This window comes from Arvicanthis niloticus, chromosome 1 (assembly GCF_011762505.2).
Source record: "Arvicanthis niloticus isolate mArvNil1 chromosome 1, mArvNil1.pat.X, whole genome shotgun sequence".
Taxonomy (NCBI): Eukaryota; Metazoa; Chordata; class Mammalia; order Rodentia; family Muridae; genus Arvicanthis; species Arvicanthis niloticus.
The window spans coordinates 50,111,911-50,133,098 of NC_047658.1; the positions used below are offsets into that span (position 1 = coordinate 50,111,911).

General features: G+C 45.3%; 1 protein-coding gene across 6 annotated transcripts in view; it reads right to left on the reverse strand.

The window, feature by feature from the left end:
* Positions 1-21,188, reverse strand: part of Ntrk3 (neurotrophic receptor tyrosine kinase 3) — a 383,383-nt gene that overhangs the window by 281,952 nt on the left and 80,243 nt on the right. The gene's annotated exons all lie outside the window — the stretch shown is intronic.

Genomic DNA, 21,188 nt, shown 5'->3' on the forward strand with positions numbered 1-21,188 from the left:
TTCACTCTAATGTCTACCTGATGTATCTAATGATATAGCTACCTTTATATACCATGATATACATTTGCTAATGGTGTTGCGGTTAATAGTTGAGACCACAGGGCAGCTGTGAAAAGGATGCTAAAGCCTTTAAAAGGGGTAGGGTTTTATACATCCAAGAAGCAACATGGTTCTCTTGGTTACCCCTCCATACTGCCCTTTCATAAGTGCTCAGGGAGCCTGTTTGAAGCAACTTTCTCTAAACAATAGTTCAGTGAATACTCAAGCTCACAATATCTTTTACATCCACACAGGCAGGAAATCTTCAGATTTCTTATTAATTCTTCTTACCTGTCCCTCCCCCAGAACACATGCCCATTCGAGAGATCAAGACATCAGCCTTTTGTTCACACATCTCTTCTCCTAATGGCTATTTAATTGTTCTCATTAGGATGTACAGGGGAAGGGAGCAGCCATTAGTCTTCAGAATAAAAGAAGAAACACGTTCATGGTTATTACTTCGCCAGGCTCAACAAACAATGTTTGATGTGACAACAGCCCTTAAAGGTAGAAGTTAGATACCTCGAGAAATGAAATGGCAACCCAGGAACAATGTACTCCTCTGCTGATGGGAACAGATGCAGTGCTGATTCCATCTAGATAAACATCCATCCCCACATGAACATGTGTATATTTGTATCTATTAAACACATAGGTAACAAAGCAAACAGACTCCTGTTTACACACACCTGCATGCACATCCTCTCTCTCTCTCTCTCTCTCTCTCTCTCTCTCTCTCTCTCTCTCTCTCTCACACACACACACACACACACACACACACACACACACACATGCTTTCATGTGCAGTTATGTTTAGACTTTTACTTGCTATAGAAGAGTCAAATATAGGCTATGCTGAGGCCTGAGGGATAGATCTTTAACAAGAAAGATGAAACCTTATATTCAAATTACAAATGAGTAAGCAGAAGGAAGAGTATAAACAAAGTGACATGAGAAATTGGGAGGGGGACTACTTCACTTGGGTGCTCGGAGAAGAGCCTTCTGAGAAGGTAACGTGGGACCTGGCAAAAGAAATAATAAGGATGAACTGAAAGCCAGGAATAACATTACAGAGACTCACTGTGGATAAGCAAGCCAGGGATTCATGCCACATCTACAGACCTTGGCAAGAGACTGGTATTACTCCAAAGAGCAACAGAAAGTGTTGGGTGGCTCTTAGGGGTAATGTGTTGTTAACTATATACCTTTTTAAAAAAAAAAAAATGGGAGATGAAGACATGAAGTTGACAGGATAGTTAGGGGACCTCAACTATCTTCTAAGCAAGAAAAGAGGAAGAAATGAAGGGAAATAGGAAGGGGAGACAAAAGGTGGAAGGGGGAGAAAAAAGAAGAGAAGGAAGGGGAAGGAAAGGGGAAGAGGGGAGGGGAGGAGAGGGGAGGGGAGGGGGAGGGGGGAGGGGAGGGGAGGGGAGGGGGGAGGGGAGGGGGGGAGGGGAGGGGAGGGGGGAGGGGAGGGGAGGGGAGGGGAGGGGAGGGGAGGGGAGGGGAGGGGGAGGGGAGGGGAGGGGAGGGGAGGGGGGAGGGGAGGGGAGGGGAGGGGAGGGGAGGGGAGGGGAGGGGGAGGGGAGGGGAGGGGAGGGGGGAGGGGAGGGGAGGGGAGGGGGAGGGGAGGGGAGGGGAGGGGAGGGGAGGGGAGGGGAGGGGAGGGGAGGGGAGGGGAGGGGAGGGGAGGGGGGAGGGGAGGGGAGGGGAGGGGAGGGGAGGGGAGGGGAGGGGAGGGGAGGGGAGGGGAGGGGAGGGGAGGGGAGAGGAGAGGAGAGGAGAGGAGAGGAGAGGAGAGGAGAGGAGAGGAGAGGAGAGGAGAGGAGAGGAGAGGAAGGCAATGAGGAGAGGTGGGTTCAAAGTAAGTGCTGAAGATAAAGCCATCAGAAAATGTAGCTTGCCTTGAGTAAAGAGGAAGGTGACTTGAGTGGTGGATGCTATTTGTTTGAATAGGAAATGACCTCTAAAGACACATATTTTGAATGTTTCTTCTCCAGCTGGTGGCACTATTTTGAGAAGTCAGAGACACTTTAGAAGGTGTGATCTACCTAGAGGAGGCAGAAACTCCTCTAGAGAAAATTCCTCTAGATGAATCCTTGGAAATGTATTACCTCTGGCCTCTTCTTGCAGTACTGTCTGCCTCCTGTCTATCAAGACTGAACAGCCTTCCACATACCACCATGATGCAATACTTAAGGATATGAGACCGAGAAAGCATGGACTCTCTGAAACCATGAACCAAAATATTCTTTCCTTATGGATAACTTATGGATAACTGTATTATGTCAAGTCTTTTGTCACACAACAAAGAAAGCCATGAATCCACTGGTGACTAGTGAGGCATTTAGCAAGATGATGAAGTCAACTAATGAATCAACTTTGGGCAGTGGGGCCAACTTATCCTCTTGGATCAGATAACAGAGGAGAGAAACTTAAGAGAAGGCGATGGCAGATGTATCAACTCATAAGTTATATGCATGTATAAAAATGTCAAAATAAACCCATCGCTTTTTACAAATAACATCTATCCAAAGCAGTTAAGGTATTAAGGAAAGAATTTTTGCTCCTTATGAACATTGAGCTTGAGATGTCTGTTAGATACCTAGAGAGTGAAACCAAATAGTCTATCAGAAAAATGGGTTGGTACTAAGACCCACAGACCTGAGAATGTACTCAGTATGAAACAAAAAGAGATATTCAAATATAAGAACAGTTAAGGAAGAGGGCAACCCCTTTTCATCAGCTGCAGCCTATTTGTGATAAGATGGCTAGGACTTACACTGTCCTAAACCTAGTAACTTTCTAATGCAATCCAATGCTGAGGGTTCAGGGGACTACTATAGAAAGGAAAGAGACCCCTTGTAATAGTTTCAAAGTCTGCTGCTCTGTTCCTGAGCCCACATAGCTCTCCAGGAAGACTCAATGATCCCAAGAAGTCCCACACATGTCAGGACATGAAAATCATCACGTTCTGCTTCACAGAGCCCCTGTGGCTTACTCCTACAAACTTCTACCGCTACCCACTTATCAAGAGAACACAGATTATACAAAAACTATATCAGGATCATTTAAGGTAACCCCAGGGCAAGCTCCCCAAAGCAAATACTCTTGCTCAGAGAAATACAGCAATGGGTTCAGAAAATTCCCAGAGAGGCACTGCCCAAACATAACCAGTAGTCTTCGAGCTCAGAAGCTGGTATCAAAGGCCACAGGTTTCAGTAGCAGTCTCTAGGACTTGATTGTTATTAGCCTGTGTGATGCCTTAACAAATCTGAGTGCTTGCAGCACCCAGGTAGAAGTCTTTTTACTATCTCCGTTTCTCCTGCCTACTGTCTATGGCAATAAGTATAGCATCCTATGCACAATAAGGAGAGCATCCTTGGGAATAAAACCTGAACAGTAGGATTGAGGACATAGTTTGGTCAGTAAAATATTTGTCACGCAAGCATGAGGACCCATGATGGATTCCCAGAATACACATCCAAAGCCAGGTAGGGCAGAATAAGTTTGTAACCCAAGCAGTGGGGAGGTAGAAATAGGTAGATGCCTGGAGCCTACCATCCAGCTTGCATACAACTAGTGTATATAGCTCCAAAGCTGACCTCTGGCCTTCTCCTATATGTACGTACACACACACACACACACACACACACACACACACTATTAAAGAAGCCCCAAACTTTGAAACTCAAAAGGGAATCCTGGCAAAAATTTGCCAAGATTCCCAGCCTAAGCCTTTATGTCCCTAGTTTTCTCCAGAGCTCAACCGAATGCAACCTATGCTGCAGAAGCTACCAGCTGGCAGCCTGCGGAGACCCTGTGCTCGCTGAGCCTAAAGGCACTGGCTCCCGATAAAGCAGGCCACTGGCCAAAGAGGTTTCTGATAGGAACAAGCCACCCTAGAGGCAGGGCTGGCCCAGGTACACTAGCTTCTTTCTGAGAAAGGAACAGGCAGAGAGCCTGCCAGGAGTTCCGGGGAGCCCCAGGCAGAAAGCAGGCTGCCAGCCATGTCCTCTTACAAAGGTCATGCTTTGCTACAACAGGCAGAAATGTCAAGAGAAAATTGGATTCTGAAAGAAAGAAAATCATAGGTACTCTGGGCAAATAAAGAATAAGAAATAGCATTGTCCCCCCCCCCTCCTTATTACATGGGAAAGACAGCTGGGGGCCTGGGACACCTAGTAAAGAGGAATGAGCTTTTGTTCTTCCACAGGGGTGGGGCTTCATCTCCAGACCACTCCTCCTCCACCCATCCAGCCCCATGTGGAGGAGAAAGGTTCTTCAGCTTTTTCAAGCACATTATAGAGTGGCCACTGCTTTATTCAAACACTATCCACACACACATACACCCTCACACATGTTTCCACATACAAAGACACTGCCACACAAGTCCCAGAAAAAGTGCAGTGCCTAACCTGTGCAGCTGTACCTAGGTGCACAAAAGAAACAGCCAGGCCCAGAGACAACCATACACTTCACAAACACAAGCAGGGTATACCACCCTCTGGCCATCCTGCCTCTTGGGCATTTATGCATCCTCATGACACAGGATAGATGGGAAAATGAAGGTCTGGGCTGTTGATGGGCGTTAGCATCCAGATGGACAAAACTCACTGCCCCAGTTTTCCTTCTTGCTGACACCTCACCTGGATCCATCTGTCAGCAGTTATTGATGCTCTGGTTATGCTGTTCATCAGACAAGAGTTTAATTAAGAGTCACCCTGCCTCTGAGCCCTATGGCAGCCTCCTCCTGGTGCCTCCTCCCTAGCAGATCCACTGTCATCTGCCTCTGACTTTTGCTTGGGTCAGTGGCCAGCATCTGAGCCACCTGATCATCAAATTAATTTGGTGAGTGAGATTTTATGAAATGAAGCATCAAACACTTTCTCAAATCCAAACTCCATGATATTCTCTTTCTCCTCTCCCTTTCTCTCTGTCTCTCTGTGTGTGTCTCTGTCTCTCTGTGTGTGTCTCTGTCTGCTCCGGGTGTGTGTGTGTGTGTGTGTGTGTGTGTGTGTGTGTGTGTGTGTCCCTCTCTCTCTCTCTCTCTCTCTCTCATCTGAGACTCCCAAACAAAGCCATTAATTTTGTTCTGCATACCTGGCTTCCTCCCAGCCAGACTCTGTGGTCCAGAGGCAATAAATAGGGATGCTGGGAGCTTTAGAAGCACAGACAGAACACATATGGTCACACTCTGGACCCTGGGGAGAGACAGGACTGAGATGGCCTTCTTTACACTAACCATGCAGAAAACAGGGTTCCTTTGGGGCAATCTGCCACTCTGTCTGATAGACAGACAGGTCCTCTGGTGAAGCAGTCCCTGGACCATCCTAAAGGAAGATCCCATCTTTATTTAGGAGGAATGGAGCCCTGTGACTGATAATCACCCTCTCACCTATGAGTCCTGCTAGCCTATAAAGGGTTAACAAGATGGACCCTACTGTCAGGAGAAAACAACAAGAGGCCCTTAACTTGGCCTCTTTTTCATGGCCCTTAACTTGGACACTGAGACTCGAAAGGGAGACAGTAGGACCCATCAATGGAGATCCTGAAGACAGAGACTGATGGCCTTCCTGGACTAAGAATGGGATAAACTTTTAGAAGCAGCAGCTCTTCTAGAAGAAGCAGACTCCAAGGGCAGTATGTCTTACTATTCAGTTGTGTCAGGGATGACAGAGAAAAGGATGGGGCTTCTTCATGCTCCTTAAACCATTCTGTTCCATCCACAAACAACTGACCTGGACAACCAGTCAGTCATACCCACTCATGTCAACAACACAGACCCCTCTGTCAGCTGGCTCCCTTTCCAACTCTGAGATGCTCGCCCCACCTCTGCATCACCTCAGCCACTCTAACATAGGTTTGGACTTCTAAGGTCATGGGGTGAAATGGTGCCTTCCCTACAAATTTCCGTGTTGGAATTCTAAGAGTGTTAACACTATTAGAGCTAAGGCTTGTAGAACAGCTCATTAGTGTTGGTCATAATTAACGTGACTCATGTCTTTACAAGCATTGAGATGCTCAGAAGAAAGAGCATGGAGAGACATAGGGAGAATATAACCATCAACAAACTAAAAAGTGAAGCGTTGAAAGAAATCAAACCTGGCAATACCCTGAAACATGGAGCCTGAGCCTGAGCCTCCAGATCTGTAAAGAAATAAATGTTGAAGACACTTGAGCTGTGTGGTGTTGTGTCATAGTAAACCTAGAAAATTAATACACACATCTTCAGCCCTCTCATTTGACCCAAGGGCCTGACAACCAATTTGAACGGCCCACTATAGTCTGGGAAGGACTCCAAGCCATGGGTTTCTATCATCCCTCACGCTGTATATGCATGATCACACATGAACCAGCCTCCCAGACAAGTTCCAATTGCTAATATCCAATCTTCTATTGGTCCATTTGTTAAGCCCCTAGGTACACCCCAGCCTCCTCTTGAAAGAGATTAGTGAGATAGAAAAACAGAGGACCAGAAAGATTTTCAACTCGCATTCCCAAGACAAATTTTACTGCTGCCAGATTTTCCTGGAGGATTCATTCTGCAGTTACTGAAGGACATCCCCTTTATGCATCACGAGTTTTCTGTGCACTCAGCTCTGCTACCCAGAAACCCCCCTCCCAATCCCACAGCTCCTAGTCTGCAGCTTGCCACTTAGAAACATCACAAGGCAAACCCTAGTTATTTCTTGCACAGAGGCAGTTCCTTAATATCTAACACCTCCACAGCTCTTTGCCCATTTTTTCTCGTTTCCCCCACACACCCCCACATAAAAGAGCACATATATGTTATAGTTGTATAGCTTGGTCTTCTTGTGGAACTCCTAACAGTAGGACCAGGGGCTGTCCAGGACTCTTTTGCTTGATTTTGTGACCCTTTTCCTCTTGCCAACTTGCCTCTTTCAGCCTTAATATGAGAGGAGGTGCCTAGTCCTTATGCAACTTGATGTGCCATGTTTGGTTGATATCCACTACTGAAGGCTCCACCCTGAGGGCCTAATCTCATCCTAAAGGTGTCCATCCTAACCATCACCTTGGAGATGAGGAGCTCAGCAAATGAATCTGTGGAGCACCAGCATTCAGACCACAGCACCCATCTCCCTTGGCACACCACACTGGAATTCCTTTGGAAATACTGAAAACACAAGAAGAAACATCTAGTAAGGAGAATCTCCTGCTGCTGCACCAAACCATAGATGGAGCTTCCTGAGCAGGAAAAAGGTCGTGGGGAAAAGATGGGGCTGACATTCTACTGATCACTTACTTGCTCAAGAGCCAGGAGTTCACACTTTGTGGTCTTGACTCTGTGACTTCTATGCACTGAGAGTGACAGGGAGCATTAGAGGGAGGGGTCTCATCACCAGGAGCTAATGATGGCACTGAGGAAACCCCACAACCCATCCCCTTAAAATCCAGAGCCCACAAATGGATACTGATGCCCAAGCTTCTTCTTGAAGGCCAAGAAATATTCTTCTACAACACTGATATATTTGCTTTTGCCTCAATTAAATTGTTGTAAAAGGGGGTGGGGGTTAAAGCCATCTAAGCCACTTTTATTCAGCTAAATTACACTGGATGGCTCATTTAATGAACTTTAATGAAGCCAAAATGCTTTCTCTAATCAAATCTCAAGTGACGTGCCTGGAGTCTTGACCTTACTTCAGGAGACTGGAGGCAGCTTTCTCTCAGTTGCCCTCTGCTGGGCTAGGTCAGGGTTTCCAAGAGTGGATTCCTGAGAATCTAAGCATCTAGTATGCTCACTAGTATTATGGGGTATGTGGGTATCATAATATTTAACAGATCATTCTATTGCAGATAATCAAAGAGATTTATTTATGACAGAACTTCTCGGGGCCTTAACTGAGAGAATACCTAGCTTACTAAAAGTCTCCCAAACTTACTGGACCACAGACCCTTCTCTATAGCATACCCACCAAAAATAACAAGACAAAAGAGGCCCTCATCACATACTTAGTGAACAGAGTTCTAGACTGAGACTCAGCAAGCCCCAGCCAGCAGGCTGGCAGTTTTTTTTTTTTTTTTTTTTTTTTTTTTTTTTTTTTTTTTTTTTTTTTTTTTTTTTTTTTTTTTTTTTTGCAGTTTTATTGGAAAGCAGCCATTCCTGCTGTCTTTGTGTTGCCTATGGCCATATTCTAAGCAGAATAATAGCCTTCCAAAGATACCCACGTTCAGAATCTGTCACACACACACACACACACACACACACACACACTGTTCATTTCCAAACAAAGGGGACTTTGTAAAGGTGGTGAAGGGTGTGAACCATGGACACTGGGAAATTACCCTACATTACATTGTTGTCCAAACGTAACCACCATAGCCCTTTAAAGCATACATAAGACTTGTGCAGGCTCAAGTCACACAGTTCCACAACTGAGACCTGAAGCAGTCACTAAGTCCCAGCCCTTAGGGAATGGCTGCTAAGAGAGAAGCACTGGTTTGTTTATGGGTTCAGTGGAACACATTTCAGTGGATGGCCACACATCCAAGCATGTATGCCCTGCACTAATTGAATTGGGTGAGTTTATAAAAGAAACAGTGGGCACCAAGTTGGGTGGGTATGGAAAGAGGATTGTATCAGAGAAGATTTGGGGAAAATGGTCATTGGGATCAAGATACAGTGTATGAAATCTCAAAGACTTAATTTTAAAAGTGCATTTAAGTGAAAGCAGAAAGAAGAGAGGTCAGAAAGAAATGTAGCCAAGGAAGCAAGGTACAAAGGCCAAGATGTTGGCTTTGAAGATGAAGAAAGGGCTGTGAGCGTGTATGGCCATTAGAAACTGCAAGCATCAAGAAACAGATCCTCCCAAAGTTTTCAGGAAGAAGCATGGCCCTACTGACACATTAACTCTAGACTACAAAGACCCATGGCAGACTTTACATCACGGAAGTATAAGGGGCTGTATTTACATTGCCTCATATCACCAACTGTTTTAATTTGTTATAGCAGCAACAGATGACTAATACAGGTTACATTCACACGAGCACAGTAGAATCAAATAGATGCAACAAAAGTCTGTAATGGGCCAGCATTTTCTCATTTTCTATCTTTTCCTTTTATTCCCTTCCTGCCTGCTTTTCGTGTGTGTGTGTGTGTGTGTGTGTGTGTGTGTGTGTGTGTGTGTGTGTGTGCTTTGCACATGTGTGTGAATGCTTGTGGAAATAACCTCAAGTCTTCCTCATAAGCTGTTTACCTTTTGAGACATGGTCGCTCTGGCCAGTAACTGGTCAAATAGGGTCATCTGTCTTTCCAGAAATTCCCAGGGAGCCTCCTGTCTTAGCTTCCCCAGCACTGGGATTACAACTATACATATCTCTCTAGTTTTATTTGGGTTCTGGGGTGGAAATCAGGTCCTTGTATTTACAAAGCAAGTACTTTACCAACTGACCTATCTCTCTAGCTCTTGCTTGCTTGCTTGCTTGCTTGCTTGCTTGCTTGCTTGCTTGCTTGGTTAGTTGGTTTGTGGACATGTATCTTGCTATATACATCAGGCTGGCCTTGAACTCTCAATCTTGCTGTGTGAGGCTCACAAGTACTGAGATTGAAGTTATACTTTATCACATTAATCTAGACTGTTACTCTTCAACATAAATTAAACACAAGACACATATGCCAGCTGAAATTTTCTATTAATGTGGTTTTAAATGGTGGAAATAAGTATCAATATATTGAAAATATCATCAATTCAACCTGTAATCAGTATCAAAACCACCACTGAGATAATTTCCATTCTTATGTTGTTATTGCTTTGTAGTAAGTCTTTGAAATGTGCATTTGACATTCAAAGCACATCTCAATTATGACTGGCCACCCTTCAAGTGCTTAGTAGCCACAGATGTCCAAGGCAGAGCTCACCACCATCTGTGAAACCCAGTTGTTGACTTGCCTTGGTGGAGAGAAGCTGTCAACATCTGGGAAAGTGTAACTACTAGCTCACGAAGTCAAGTCAGGACAACACTGTCCGCAAATCCAGCTGTCACGAGCATGTTTAATAGGAAAGAGAGTACACCCATTGTCCAATGCCACCTCACTGAGCAGTTTCCAGCATCCGCACAGTCTCACAGCTTGAGACCATGACTTGCACATCCTAAGACCCTGGCTGTATACATAGGAGACTAGCTGGGAACAAAATGGTGGACTCTTCCAGAATTCTTGACCCACTTGGTTAAGTATAAAGTCTACCTTATAATCTACCTTATAAATCTACCTTATAAGCATTTCTGAGAGGATCTCAACCTCCTGTTGCTCCTCATGGCCCATCTCCCTTCAGCCTTTTTCTCTACATCATACATAGCTCTGAAAACTCACCATGAACAGAATGGTATCTCCATGCTAACTTCTCCTGACAGCATCTTGGCCCCTCTCTAGCACACCACTGCACCCTATGCTTCATGCACACTTTATGCCCTCATTCTGCAGGCCAGCATCAGTGGTCTTCCAATAACACAACCTCCCACACTCAGGGTAGAAGGGAACACTCAGAAGACTAAGTAAGTGGACCTCCTTTCCCTGTGCCTGAACAGGCTGATCTGGGAGCCTGGACACAAGAGATGAAAATGAAGACCCTAGTGGCTAGGAAACTTTCCCAAAATAATGCAGCAAGGGTAACTAAGTGATCCCCACATCAAGACAGTCAATCTTCCCCTCTTGGCTGGGTTCATTTCTGATGCAGTGAGTGATTAAAGAGGGGGTAGGTCATGGTGTTTGCCATTCTGACATCTTCTTGACCTCTTCTTCTCCCCATCCCGACTGAATTTTGGATGGGCATTTTCCACTGCCCACATCTCAGACTGTCATCTTTGATTATCCTACTGCCATGCCCATCATACTCTTCTCATTGGAAGCAAAGAACCATTTCTCTTCCTCTTATATCTTTTATAGTACCATAACCCAAGTTCAACAGACACACGGCAAATTCAACTGAAGTCTTCCAATACTCCTTTGAAGAGATGAATTTCCAAAGGAGGGAGGAAAGTTCTTCCTTCTCAGCAGCCACAGTGTAAGAACAAAGAGGACACAGCAGGGAGAAGCCCAAGGAACAAAGAGTATCCCAGCTGCAGGAAGTGTGGCTTCTGCTTCTTCCCACTGGGAAGTAGGAACTGCATTCTCCCAAGAGGCACACAGGAGTACAGCACATAAACACACTGCACACATTAAAATACTACATACTCATAACCACACACCATAAGCACACACAAATTTACACTCACCTGCAGGCTTGCATTCACACGGATTTGCACACTCGCCCTCACCCAGGATCTCAGTCTGACCCCACCAAAAATAGATGAATCAACTCTTCTGAGAAAGATGAAGGCTCTCTTCTTGATCCTTTCCTGCCTCTGGCATCCACAGAAGGGTCTTTCCCAGCAGGAGACTAAAGAACAACCCTGACCTGGCTGGGATCCCATTCCTCTCACAGCCTTCAGTTCTAAGTTGACTCTCTTGACTACAACCTGGCCAGAATATCAAGGAGACAGCCCAGCAGCCAGCAGCCAGCAGCCAGCAGCCAGGTGCTGAGAGTTCTTCACTATTCCCTTGGATTAAGAATGCTTTCCTGTGTCAACACAACCTCCCACACTCAGGGTAGAAGGGAACACTCAGAAGACTAAGTAAGTGGACCTCCTTTCCCTGTGCCTGAACAGGCTGATCTGGGAGCCTGGACACAAGAGATGAAAATGAAGACCCTAGTGGCTAGGAAATTTCCCAAAATAATGCAGCAAGGGTAACTAAGTGATCCCCACATCAAGACAGTCAATCTTCCCCTCTTGGCTGGGTTCATTTCTGATGCAGTGAGTGATTAAAGAGGGGGTAGGTCATGGTCTTTGGCATCACCTTATGGGAGTCTTATATGCTAGTCCCTGCTCTGCAATCCCCATTCCCAGGATGCTAGTATGATCTACGCAATGTCTTAGTACCTCAGTTTGCTCCCCTGTAAATGAGGAAAGGAGGAGTAATAGTAGGCCCATTTCCACACGAGTACTGAAAAGTGACTGCAATATGAGAAATGAGGCAAGGAAAGCAGCTGCCACAAGGCCTATCCTATGTCCTCTGCTTCATGGCATCTCTAGTCACTAGGCCCACGCCCAATAAACAAATACCACACCCTAGGCCATGATCCTTTGCATTCACGCATCACTCAATGTAATAAAACACATAGGTTCATAAAATAATATGGAAAGCACTTTAACGAGGCAGCAGATAGCTTGCTCATTTCTACCCCAGTCCCCTCCCTCAGCCTGTGGCCAAGCCCGATGATGCCCCTCACCAGACCTCCTCTGCTTGTGCAAAGCATTGAAAGGACATTCCATACAACTTTGTTTCCTCACACTGTCTACCTCACACCAGACCCTGAATGTTCCTGAGGCTATTCTGGGGGAGTTGTTCCTTCAGCATTAAAGCTAATTGGCCAGGAGCTCCTAGGCAAATATCCCAGGCAGGCGCTGCAGGGCAGGCACTGGATTCAGGCTCTGGGCCAGGCCACCCATGTGGTGCGCAAGCTGGGCAATCAAGGCCATGGCCTTAAAGGGGCTCCACATGATCGATGGATGACATACGTCTTTTTTTTTTCTCTCAAAAGCTATCGTGACTAGAACAAAACAAAGATTCGGTCTACAGAGCCTCTGAAGGAAGAATCAAGAACCCCTTACACAGCTAAAGGAGGGGAGGGGACATAGTGCCAGTGCGGAGAAAGGGAGACAAGGTCCTGCCCTCCATGGCCCAGGAGCTGCACAAGAGAAAACTGTCATGCCTGGAAACCTGAGCCCTGGGAAGAACTACAGTTGAGGGGGTGGAGGTGACCAATCTGGCTGGAGCAAGCTGCCTTTAGATGGAGAAAATATTCCTTTTTAGGAGGCCAGCCACCTGCCTTCTTTCTATCACCCACCTTTGAGTTTAAAGGACAATCTATGACTGTCTTAGAAACATTGAAAATGTGAGCGCAAAGCTGCTTGGAGCTTTTCCTAGGCCCTGATTTAATCATTGCTGCATGCTAGTCCTCTAAGATGAGAGCCTGGGGAGAACAGGGGTTTAAGGAGTGTGGATTTAGAGAAATCCCTAGAAGGTTTCTCACACCTAGTAACAGAAGCACCCAGAGGCTAGTTTAAAAGAAAAGAAAAAAAAAGAAAGAAAGAAAAGAAAAGGAAAGAAAAAAAAAAGGCTCTTGCCACCTCAGGGAGTTTCTGATTAGGTAGGATTTGAGGAAATTTGCATTTCTAAGAGGTTCCTGGAATGTTGTTGATGACCCTGTTTTAGAACCACACTTAGAGAACCATTGATCCGGTGATTTTTTTTTCCAGGTATGGATTTGATTGGACTGGGACTCCAATCAAATCCATACCCTCAAAAGCTGGTGGGTCATACTCTGAACTGCTGGAAAATATCCCTACTAGGACATCTGTCTGGATGTAAAGAGACACTTGCTAGGATCCAACAACTTTCTACACAGACTCCTGGGAGCAAATGCCATCATTAATAACTGGAAAAGAGATTTGGCATACCTCATCTGAAAGTCGGGGGAGGAGGATACCCTCCTGGCGGATGGTGCTACAAGGCAGTAGCAGGAAGGGCTGGCATTGCATCAAAACTAATAAATGAAGAAAAAAAATGCCTGCTTCCTGCTTGCATGTGTATGAGGGGAGACAGACAGACAGAGGACACACACACACATACACACACACACAAGAGGTTGGGTAGGGAATTTTCACAGAGCCCCCTCCCCCATTCAGGCTCTGAATTTTCCATCTGGGGACCTTTATGAAAGCCTGTGGGGGGCTCCCCCAGGAAAGATACCTTGTGAACTCTACAAATTGTGAACTTAGAGGATAAAAGCAGGGGTTGTAAACTAAAGAGCATAAGAGGGGACACCAGGAAGATGCAGGGTGCCCTAGGAAAGACATCACAAAGGAGTGGAGATGGACAGAAGGGATGGACATAACTGATCCCAGGTAAGCAGCTGTAAAGAGGGGGACAGAACACCCCGGCTCCCTGGCTTCAGAGTTGGTGGTCTTGCTTTCTGCTAGCAGCAGGAGGAGGAGGCAGGGTGCAACTAGGATTCTTGTTTCTGATCCTCACATGACGCTCACCTGTCACCACCTCTAGGATGGCACTATACTGTTCTTATCCATAAGCACAGATACCTGCTTCAGCTCTATGGCAAGCATCAGGTTTTGGAGACGTCAAGAAAAAAATAAAAGTGCCCCCCCACCCCCCGCCAAAAAAAAAAAAAGGCCTGGTCTGTCACTTGTCGAATGCAGAGCCCAGGACTGACATAGTAAATGAGAACTGTAGTAACAGTCCAATTCACCTCCCCTAGCATCAGAAGGACACACCAGCATAGTAGCAAACAAGCATAGGAGGCTCTCTCAGTGGGCTCTGTCCCTGCTCAGACGGTTTCTAGCTCTATGACTCTGGACAGCTCCATTCACCATGCTAAACCTCACTCCTCTCCCTTGAACTGGATGAAGTATCTCTACCACATTAGTGGGCGAGCATCAAATAAAACAGTACATACAGGCACCCCACATAGTCCTTGTCATCCGACAGGCACTCAGCGGTAAGGGACCATTACCAGTAAGGATGCACAAAGGGGGAAATCTGATGAGATAACACCTCCAAAGACAACTGTGAATGAATGGGAATCAGCCAGCAGAGAGGGCAGGAAGAAGGGGGGCGGCACGCTCTAGTTTCCAATTCCTTGGAATGAAACAGGCACATGAAGGGAGGCTTCGTCACAGGAGCAACCATTGCACTACACAAACTCACTCAGCAGATGCAGCTAAATGGTTTCCAATTAATTAACTGATTACATGATAGAACAGAAGGGGATTCGAAAGAGTGCTGTTGACCTTTAAGAATAATTAATATCATCAGGATAGCAAACTCATCCAAGGAAAATAATGAGGAACATTTTCATACTGCATTCGAAAGCCATGGATGGTGAGGCAGATGGGCTGTATCTAAGCAGAGCCCCAACTTTCTCCTAGGGTTTCCTGTCTCCTTCCATTATTCACCTCTCACTTTTGGAAATACCCTGGAGACCTATGGCCTTGCTGTCACTGCACATGGCTCTTGCTGTTTTGGCCATCTCTGTGGCGCTTTGGTTAGCCTAGGCAGGAAAGCTGTCTAAGGATACTAGGCATTGTATCGCGGAACGGTGTAGGGACCACTGTTAGGGTCACAGCAAACTTCTTGGTTCTTGGTGTCTGGAAACTTCTTCTTTCTCTTGTGTCCTGTCCAAGATTGGCCCCTGAAATGCAAAGCTCTATGCTTGCAGCAGGAGCTCCTTCTCTGGACCCCCGCCTCACATTGTCATTTCCCACAACAGCACTGATGGATGACATGATTTATATCTAATAAGTCAGTCAGTGCGGTCTGTGGGTCAAGCATCCACCTATCTTAATCTTCATTCTGCCTTTTGGAATAATGGTGTTGGAAATGTAGTATTGAGTAGACCGTGGCTTGACACTCTAACTCCTCCCAGAATGCCTTCTGAGTTCTTGATTGCCCCCTGTGACTCTCTGACACACCCTTCTGGTGGGAAGTCTTCCCTGGCCACCACCGCTAGATGACTCATTTCCCCTACCTAAACTCCCAGAGCACCTTACCCATCACTTTAAGTTGGCATTCATCACATTGCCATCTCAAAAAAGGCCTCTAGAGGAAGAGATGGAACAAGGAGAAAAGATGAAGAAGAGGAGAAGCTAGGTGATGAGAGAGAGAAAGAGAGAGGGGGCATGGAGGCAGATGTTCACATGTCTCCACCAGTCAAAGATAGTTTTTATATCTAGGTTTGGTATTGGGTTACGCTTCTGATTGAGCATTACCAAACTTATAAATCCTTTGATTAACATTTTTTTTAAAAATCATATAAAAGCAAAAAGGAAAGGGGGGCATGGGACAGGGGTGTTCTAGGGAGGGGAAATGTGGAAAGGGGATGGCATCTTAAATGTAAATAAAATATAAAATAAAATTTTAACAAAAAAATAAATAAAACATAAAAAAAAGAAAGGCCTCTAGATTTCTGTTCCATAAAAGGGACCCTAAAAGTCTAAATCCAGGGCTTCTTTTGACACACATGGGTCACAGATGCCTACCAATATACCTGGAACATGAAGTCTTCAGTAAATACCTGTTGAATGGGCTCAAACATACATGAAAATGATGTGAAATTAAAAAGATAAACGAGGTGACCACAGACACAGTGATGCATGCCTGTGAGCCCTGCACTCGGGAGCTGGAGGCGGGGTATTCACAACCTCCAGGACAGTTTGGCTACACGGTGAGTTCCGGGCCAATCTGGACTTCACTGAAAGACCCAGGCTCAAAACAGAAAGAGAAAGAACGATTAAGGCCTTGCTTGTTCTTCTCTACACAGCCCAGAAACACAAAAGTAATGTGTCCACGTAAGTACCAACGACAGAAGACCGCATAACCTGGTTTGCCCAAATACGCTCTCTTGTTCTGGAATCCCATTGGGCTAGCTTCTTTTACAGTACACTAAATGTCCTAGTTTGGACTTCAGGTTATAAGATCACTTTGTTTATTGAGTGCCTACTGTGTGTCACACACATAAGTGCTGACTCAGATCTGTGAGCAAGAAAGGAAAGTGACTTCTCTAAAACAGTGAGCATTAGTGTCAACATGCTTTCTCCGTATATAAAGTCTTTCTCCATTCACTCCACCATTCAACACATTCTCACTGGGTGGCCATTCCAGGCTGGGAAATGCCCAGTCACTGGGTGGACAGGGTGAAGAAGCTATGGTTCTCTGCAACAATCTGTTCACTCACCGTGTTTCTAGAACAATTTACACTTTCTCCATGCTCTTCACTCCTTGTTTGACCATATAGTGTCATAGCCTGGATGCAGCACCCAAATACATAGGTATTGTTGCCCTGAAATGCTTGTATTTAAAACATCAGAATGAGAAAGTCAGAAAGCATTCACAAGGGAAGCCCACAACAAATACAAGAGATGGTGGAAAAACAATTCCCAGAACACAACTCCACAGAATCCCAGCTCTACCCCTGACCTCATCCCCATGCCGCAGAGTCCCCTATACACTAGGGCTCTTGCAAGCAATTTTATCCATAGCTGCTACAGAGTTTGAGACCTGATAGATGCCCTTCCTTCTAAAGCCCATGTGCCTTAGTGTCCACTAATGTTCTTCCTCCCTGTACCATCTCCTGAGTGTCAGAAGCACTGGCTTCCTTCCTTAGCCTCTCTGACTATAAGTAGCACCCATGGCTTTTCTTCTGAGCTGCAGCTGTGAGAAGGGACCTGTTCCCCTCCCCTGCAGTCTTGTCTCAGCTCTGTCTCACTCCCAGTGTCAGCTGATAGCCTCTCTTTTTCTTCTTTAATTATATTTCTCTGCTCTCTCTGTTAGTGGCCTCATGACTCAGGGCTTTAATTTATTCACCAAACAATGTCATTACAGCACTGTTTTCTGTAATTTATACCAAGCACAGGCTTTTGGCCTCTGTTGCCCAATTCTGCAAAAATGTTTGGGAAAAGCAAGTCCACGCCCCCATCACACAGGGCTGTTCCAGGGAGACATGTAAAGGAGAAACAAGATAATGCTTTCATCTCCTGTTAAATATTTGGAGCATAGGACCCACCACTACACACTCGGTTACATTACCAAGGAGATCTTTGTTTACTTCAGGCTGAGAAAGAAATAGGAACTGGGTTTGGGGGGACTTTTTGGTTTTTGTTTTGTCTTTTTAGATGGGACCTCAGAGTATCCCAGATTGGCTTTAAACTATCTAAGTACAGAACACTAATATGGTATACCTCTGGTTCTCCTACCTCATGTAATCTCATGCACCTCATGCACCACCATGTCAAATTTCTGTGATATTAGACATTGAACCCAAAGCTAAGCAAGCTCTGTGTCAACTGAGCTGCATCTCCAGATCCAAATTTTTTTGGTTGTTTGGGTTGGGTTGGTTTTGGGGGGTTGTTTATTTGTTTGTTTGTTTGTTTGTTTGTTTGCACCGGGAAGGGGTGAGTCTTCACAAAGAATCTCTAATCTGACCTTGAATTTAAAAGTCTCTTGCCTCTGCCCTTAGGTGGCACCACACTTGGCTCTGGAGAGAAGGCACTTTGAACTGAACTTAGAGACATGAGAAAGGAAAGAGAATAGAACACGTGAATTCATGGGCCCAGGTAAAGGCTGGTCATTGTGTTGTGACCATAAACATATATGGATTACAATTCTGACACAAAGTTCTTGGCACAGAAGAGAAGAATGTCTGTATGCCAGTCATGATCACTGTTGAAACAAATTAAATTATGCACTAAGGCATGGTCGGATCTTCACTGACCAAAGGAACAAATTGGGATAATTCTTCTTCCTGGTCTACTATGGCTGACCGCAACTTCATTTAAAACCTTGACCTTTGTACTGAAGTGAAAACAATTAATTAACTTGCTAATCATTTTCTCTGCTATGGGGATTTCCCCATACTTAGTAATAATAATCGTGTGAGAAAACTGAAGAAAATTGGGATACAGAAATCATTTTCAGGGAAATCGAAATAATGAGCAACGTTTATTGAGTGCTTGTTAGGCACTAACTACTATGTGCTTTAAAGATATTTCTTCATTGACTCTTTCTGACAACATTTTATGGTCCGTGTTATTATAATGATTGGTTCTCATCCGACAGATAAAGAATCCATGGCTTAGATATGAGGTAGCTAGTCCAAGGTCACAAAGCTGTTAATGTTAAAATAGAATCTGACTCCACTGTGTCCAAAACCCAAAATCCACACACCATGTGGATATACATAACAATATACTATATGTGTGTGTGTGTGCACGCACGCACATGCACACACAGACACACACTACACACACATGCATGCACACATATGTCCACATGTTGGAAGATGTCTAGATCTCTAGATTGAGACTGTTTTGTAGCATGGAGATGAAAACCTTCCAAGAAGGAAGAAAATTTATCACTATAGACAGCATAACTCAACCAGCTCTGCTGAGCTGTTCCCATAGTTTGGCCTCCTCTGCCCATGACCATAGGAAAATCTATGCCAAATTCACTTTCTCCATACCCCACTGAACAGAAGAGGTCTCACCCAGGGGTCTTACCCTGAAAGAGAGAAGATAATGGTGGCTCACAATCTTTCAGAATCCAATGGCCCTACTCTATTCCTCAGTTCAAGTCAACTCGGATCCTCCATGACAGCCTTGCCCCACTCTGGCCCGTTCCTTAGTAAATGGTGGAAAGAGTTCTTCCCCTGCTTCCTGCAGGTCTGCATCCCACCCAGGAGGCTGGCAAATAGGGAGCAGGGTGCCTGCCTAGTACATGTGAACAGCTCTTGAGCGTATCGTGGTGGGAGCTATGATGGTGGCGAAGAGAAGTAACACCAGGCAGGAGCCTGGGAGCCTGTATTATGAAGTTGTGCACTGGTACCCTGGAGGTAAGGGAGAGGTTGGGCTCGAGCCCTGGCCATGGTGCTGAATCCTCAGGGTTGGGCATAGGAATAGTGGTTTTTGACAAGTGTGGGGGGAAAATGTTATAATATCTCTGTGTTTGAAGATGCTGGATTTCTGGTCATGCTTATGAAGGTCAACTGACTTTTTTACCAGTTACAACAGAAATAATGTGAAATTTGGAGCAGGCATTAACAAATATCAATTCATCTTTACTAGCTGTGTGACCCTAGGCAAGTTACAAAACCCTGCTGAGATCCAAACTCCCCCAGTACTCCTCTGTAAACAGGGATAGTACCAATTATGCAGTCTTTGTTGAAAAAGTACCTAGCCTGGAACTTGACACATTCTCTCCCCCTCCCCTTGGCTTCCCTCCCTGATTGCTATGTGCACACACACTCTCTCTCCATTCATTCTCTCCCTCTTGCTTTCCACTACTACAAATATTCTTTCATGAACAAGTCTGAAATCCTTCCCACAATCTCCAGAACACAAGAATCCCTCAGCCTGAAATGGTCAGCACCATGCAGCAGATGGTAATATGTTGACGTCACTCGCCTAAGAAAGCTAATTTTATCTTCACAACTAAATTGAACACCCACCCCAACTCTGCATAGGCCAAACCTTACACGTCAGTGTCCTCAGTTCTCTCTCCCACCCCAAGACATGGGGTTGCTGCAGGGAGTCATTTCCAAAGCACCTGTCCCCCTGCCACTCACAGAGCCTACTCATGTGCTTTTCACATAACTGCCTGATGACAACTTTGAATTGGTCTTCTGTTTTCACGCTACTTTCCAGCAATGGCTCAACTGTCACAATATCACCAGTGAAAACTGTTCTGTGCTTTCCACATCATGGACTAGAAACAGAAAGAAAGAGAAAGGTGGTAACTGGCCCATGGTAAGCTTTGAAATAGATGCTCGACTCTAGAAGCCAGGTAGCTGCCCTCCTAGGCATTGGTTGTGGCTGAGGAAATGGCCCAATGTACTAGAAAAGACATAAGAGTCAAAGACCCAGGTCCCTATGCATGCTGGACTAATTCTAGCTACTGTACTCATTCACTCAGATTCCTCCCTGATAAAAACAAAAATGGTAGCAATGCTATTTCATCTTAGTACTGCATATATAATGAGATGGTCCTTGGGACACATCCTCATAAAGGACAATAGCCTATTGATTAAGGCGGTGTGTTGCTCAAGTAATCAACCGGTTTGGACACTAAAGAAGCATGCCAAGGAGGCCCTCAGAATAGCACATGAAGTAGAACCACACACCATGCCTGATGGTGTCTGCCCTTTGCTCCATTCGAGACCCCCCCCCAAACAGATGCACCTACTGTGCAGTTTCTTTACCATATATATCTAACAGGGGTCTGGATTGGTTGAGGTCCGTCAATGAAAAGCATGAATCTTGAGCAAAGGAAATAAGACACTTCCCTAGAATTCTGGCACAAGGGGTCACCCAGAGGTATGGAAAAGAAATGAAGGCACTATATGCCAGGAATTCAAGGGTATTACTTCTCCCGTCAGATCCCTAAAAAAGCCTGTAAGGGACACAATGTCAGCATGAGCTTATAGATATTAGATAACTTGACCAAGGTCTTCCAGCTAGACAGCACTTGGCTCGAAACAAAACCCAGTTCTGCTTGGCTCCATTACTCATGTCATCAAACC